The sequence below is a fragment of the Pristiophorus japonicus genome, chromosome 1 (genome assembly GCF_044704955.1).
Source record: "Pristiophorus japonicus isolate sPriJap1 chromosome 1, sPriJap1.hap1, whole genome shotgun sequence".
In the NCBI taxonomy this organism is placed as follows: Eukaryota; Metazoa; Chordata; class Chondrichthyes; family Pristiophoridae; genus Pristiophorus; species Pristiophorus japonicus.
The window spans coordinates 290,962,774-290,968,017 of NC_091977.1; the positions used below are offsets into that span (position 1 = coordinate 290,962,774).

At 55.7% G+C, this 5,244-nt stretch overlaps 1 protein-coding gene across 1 annotated transcript in view; it reads right to left on the reverse strand.

The window, feature by feature from the left end:
• Positions 1-1,814, reverse strand: part of LOC139249857 (suppressor of cytokine signaling 6) — a 69,340-nt gene extending 67,526 nt beyond the window's left edge. The window contains exon 1 of the mRNA XM_070872571.1: positions 1,650-1,814. The gene's annotated coding sequence lies outside the window, so the exon portion shown is untranslated. The remainder of the gene's footprint in view (positions 1-1,649) is intronic.
• Between the last annotated feature and the right edge of the window lie 3,430 nt (positions 1,815-5,244).

The window sequence follows — 5,244 nt, forward strand, 5'->3', positions numbered from 1 at the left end:
GGGAGGGGAGATCCAGGGGAGGGGAGGGGAGGGGAGGGCAGATCCAGGGGAGGGGAGGGGAGGGCAGATCCAGGGGAGGGGAGGGGAGGGGAAGGGAGGGCAGATCCAGGGAAGGGGAGGGGAGGGGAAGGGGAGGGGGAGGGGAAGGGGAGGGGAAGGGGAGGGGAGGGCAGATCCAGTGGAGGGGAGGGGAGGGCAGATCCAGGGGAGGGGAGGGGAGGGGAGGGCAGATCCAGGGGAGGGGAGGGGAGGGGAGGGCAGATCCAGGGGAGGGGAGGGGAGGGGAGGGGAGATCCAGGGGAGGGGAGGGGAGGGCCGATCCAGGGGAGGGGAGGGGAGGGGAGGGCAGGGCAGATCCAGGGCAGGGCAGATCCAGGGGAGGGCAGGGCAGATCCAGGGGAGGGGAGGGCAGATCTTGGGGAGGGGATGGGATGGCAGATCCAGGGAAGGGGATGAGAGGGCAGATCAAGGGGAGGGGAGAAGGGTGCAGATCCAGAGCAGTGGAGGGCAGATCCAGGGGAGGGTATTAAAGGGTAGCGCAGGGGAGGGCAGATCCAGGGGAGGGGAGGGGAGGTGCAGGGGAGGGGAGGGCAGATCCAGGGGAGGGGTGAGCAGATCCGGGGAAGGGATGGCAGATCCGGGGAGGGGATGGCAGATCCAGGGGAGGGGAGGGGCAGATCCAAGGGAGGGGAGATTCGGAGGAGAGGGGAGGGGAGATTCAGAGGAGAGGGGAGGGGAGATTCGGAGGAGAGGGGAGGGGAGGAGAGGGGAGATTCGGAGGAGAGGGGAGGGGAGGAGAGGGGAGATTCAGAGGAGGGGAGGGGAGGAGAGGGGAGATTCAGAGGAGGGGAGGGGAGATTCAGAGGAGGGGTGGGGAGGGGAGATTCAGAGGAGGGGTGGGGAGGGGAGATTCAGAGGAGGGGAGGGGAGATTCAGAGGAGGGGAGGGGAGATTCAGAGGAGGGGAGGGGAGATTCAGAGGAGGGGAGATTCAGAGGAGGGGAGATTCAGAGGAGGGGAGATTCAGAGGAGGGGAGATTCAGAGGAGGGGAGGGGAGGGGATGGCAGAGACTGGGGAGGGGATGGCAGAGACTGGGGAGGGGATGGCAGAGACTGGGGAGAGGAGGGGTGGAGAGGGCAGGGTAGCTCCAGGGGAGGGGAGAGGAGCGCAGATCCAGGGGAGGGGAAGGCAGATCCAGAGGAGGGGAGGGATGGGGAGGGCAGATCCAGGGGAGGGGTGGGATGGGGAGGGCAGATCCAGGGGAGGGGTGGGATGGGGAGGGCAGATCCAGGGGAGGGGTGGGATGTCCAGGCCCAGCCCGCGGGGATGTTGCGGCCAGCCTCACAACTACTTGCCGAGGCTGTGGCCGGGTGGGCCAGGCTCCCTCGCCCGTTTCGAGGTGCGAGGGTCGTGCCTCACCGCGACCCTGCTCTTGGCTCCGGGCACACTCCCCGCATCTCCACACACTGAGCCGGGAGGCCGGAGGCTCGGAGTGCCCCAGCCCGAGCCCGAGCCCGGGCTCTCGCTACCCACCCGCCCTCACACACACCTGCTCGGCCTCTCACTCGCCCCGGCCCCGCCATTAGCCTCGGCCTTTCGTGTCCCCCCGCCTCCGGCCTGCGATGCCCCGGCACTCCCGCGGTCCTTACCTCCAACAGTCCGCCGGCCTCCATGCCGTGCGCTCAGGCCCGGGCTGCGCCGCCCAGTGTGGGGCGGGGGAGGGGAACAGTGGGAGGGACCCGCACAACACAGCCCGGGACAGGGCGCTGATCTCCCCTTGTCAATGATCACTCTCTCTCCCTGTTACTGATCACTCTCTCCCATATACTGATCATTCTCCCCCGTGTCAATGATCACTCCCCCCCTCTTAGTGATCACTCTCCCACTGTTACGATCACTCTACCCCTGTTACTGATCATTCTCCCCCTGCTACTGATCACACTCTCCCTGCGACTGATCACTCTCTCCCCCTGTTACTGATCACTCTCCCCCTGTCTATGATCACTCTCTCCCCCTGTTACTGATCGATCTCTCTCCCTGGTACTGATCACACTCTCCCGAAGTTACTGATCACTCTCGCCCCCTGTTACTGATCACTCTCCATGTTACTGATCACTCTCCCTTGCTGTTACTGATAACTCCAACTGTTACTGATCACTCTCTCTCCCTGTTACTGAGCACTCTCTCCCTGTTACTGAGCACTCTCTCCCTGTTACTGAGCAATCTCGCCCTGTTACTGATCAGTCTCTCACTGTCTATGATCACTCTCTCTCCCTGTTACTGATCACTCTCTCTCCCTGTTACTGATCACTCGCCCTCTCTGACTGATCACTCTCTCTCCCTGTTACTGATGAATCTTTCTCCCTGTTACTGATCAATCTCTCTCCCTGTTACTGATCACTCTCTCCCTGTTACTGATCAATCTCTCTCCCTGTTACTGATCACTCTCCCTTGCTGTTACTGATAACTCTCCCTGTCACTGATCACACACTCTCCCTGTTACTGATCACTCACTCCATGTTACTGATCATTCTCCCCCTGCTACTGATCACTCTCTCCCCCGGTACTGATCACTGTCCCCCTGTTACTGATCACTCTCTCCCTGTTATTCATCACTCTCTCCCTGTTACTGATCACTCTTTCCCTGTCACTGATCACTCTCTCCCATGTTACTGATCACTCTCCCCCTGTTATTCATCACTCTCTCCCTGTTACTGATCACTCTTTCCCTGTCACTGATCACTCTCTCTCCCTGTTACTGATCACTCTCTCTCCCTGTTACAGATCACTCTCTCTCCCTGTTACTTATCACTCTCTCCCTGTTATTGATCACTCTCCCACTGTTACGATCACCCTCCCCCAGTTAATGATCACTCTCCCCCTGCGACTTATCACACTCTCCCTGTTACTGATCACTCTCTCCCCCTGTTACTGATCACCTTCTCCCTGTTACTGATCACTCTTTCCCTGTCACTGATCACTCTCTCCCATGTTACTGATCACTCTCCCCCTGTTATTCATCACTCTCTCCCTGTTACTGATCACTCTTTCCCTGTCACTGATCACTCTCTCTCCCTGTTACTGATCACTCTCTCTCCCTGTTACTGATCACTCTCTTTCCCTGTTACTTATCACTCTCTCCCTGTTATTGATCACTCATTCCCTGTCACTGATCACTCTCTCCCCTGTTACTGAAAACTCTCTCCCTGTTATTGATCACTCTCTCCCGGTCACTGATCACTCTCCCGCTGTCAATGATCACACTCTCCCTGGTACTGATCACTCTCTCCCGGTTACTGATCACTCTCTCTCCCCGGTACTGATCACTCTCCCCCTGTTACTGATCACTCTCTCACCCTATTACTGATCAATCTCTCCCTGTTACTGATCAGTCGCCCCTGTTATTCATCACTCTCTCCCTGTTACTGATCACTCTTTCCCTGTCACTGATCACTCTCTCTCCCTGTTACTGATCACTCTCTCTCCCTGTTACAGATCACTCTCTCTCCCTGTTACTTATCACTCTCTCCCTGTTATTGATCACTCTCCCACTGTTACGATCACCCTCCCCCAGTTAATGATCACTCTCCCCCTGCGACTTATCACACTCTCCCTGTTACTGATCACTCTCTCCCCCTGTTACTGATCACCTTCTCCCTGTTACTGATCACTCTTTCCCTGTCACTGATCACTCTCTCCCATGTTACTGATCACTCTCCCCCTGTTATTCATCACTCTCTCCCTGTTACTGATCACTCTCTCCCTGTTATTGATCACTCTCCCACTGTTACGATCACCCTCCCCCAGTTAATGATCACTCTCCCCCTGCGACTTATCACACTCTCCCTGTTACTGATCACTCTCTCCCCCTGTTACTGATCACCTTCTCCCTGTTACTGATCACTCTCCCCCTGTCTATGATCACTATCTACCCCTGTTACTGATCAATCTCTCTCCCTGGTACTGATCACTCTCTCCCTGTTACTGATCAATCTCCCGCTGTCAATGATCACTCTCTCCCTGGTACTGATCACTCTCCCTCCCTGTTACTGATCACTCTCTCCCTGTTACTGATCACTCTCTCACCCTATTACTGATCACTCTCTCCCTGTTACTGATCAGTCGCCCCTGTTATTCATCACTCTCTCCCTGTCACTGATCACTCTTTCCCTGTCACTGATCACTCTCTCCTCTGTTTCTGATCACTCTTCCCCCATTACTGACCACTCTCCCCGTTACTGATCACTCTCCCACTGTTACGATCACCCTCCCCCTGTTACTGATCATTCTCCCCCTGTTACTGATCACTCTCTTTCCCTGTTACGTATCACTCTCTCCCTGTTATTGATCACTCTTTCCCTGTCACTGATCACTCTCTCCCCTGTTACTGAAAACTCTCTCCCTGTTATTGATCACTCTTTCCCAGTCACTGATCACTCTCTCCCCTGTTACTGATCAATCTCGCCCGTTACTGATCACTCTCCCCCTGTTACTGATCACTCTCCCACTGTTACGATCACACTCCCCCTGTTACTGATCACTCTCCCCCTGTTACTGATCACTCTCCCCCTGTTACTGATCACTCTCTCTCCCTGTTACTGATCACTCTCTCTCCCTGTTACTGATCACTCTTTCTCCCTGTGACTGATCACACTCCCCCTGTTACTGATCACTCTCTCTCCCTGTTACTTATCACTCTCTCCCTGTTACTGATCACTCTCCCACTGTTACGATCACCCTCCCCCAGTTAATGATCACTCTCCCCCTGCTACTGATCACACTCTCCCTGTGACTGATCACTCTCTCCCCCTGTTACTGATCACCTTCTCCCTGTTACTGATCACTCTCCCCCTGTCTATGATCACACTCTCCCCCTGTTACTGATCAATCTCTCTCCCTGGTACTGATCACTCTCTCACTGTTACTGATCACTCTCCCGCTGTCAATGATCACACTCTCCCTGGTACTGATCACTCTCTCCCGGTTACTGATCACTCTCTCTCCCCGGTACTGATCACTCTCCCCCTGTTACTGATCACTCTCTCACCCTATTACTGATCAATCTCTCCCTGTTACTGATCAGTCGCCCCTGTTATTCATCACTCTCTCCCTGTCACTGATCACTCTTTCCCTGTCACTGATCAGTCTCTCCTCTGTTTCTGATCACTCTTCCCCCATTACTGATCACTCTCCCAGTTACTGATCACTCTCCCACTGTTACGATCACCCTCCCCCTGTTACTGA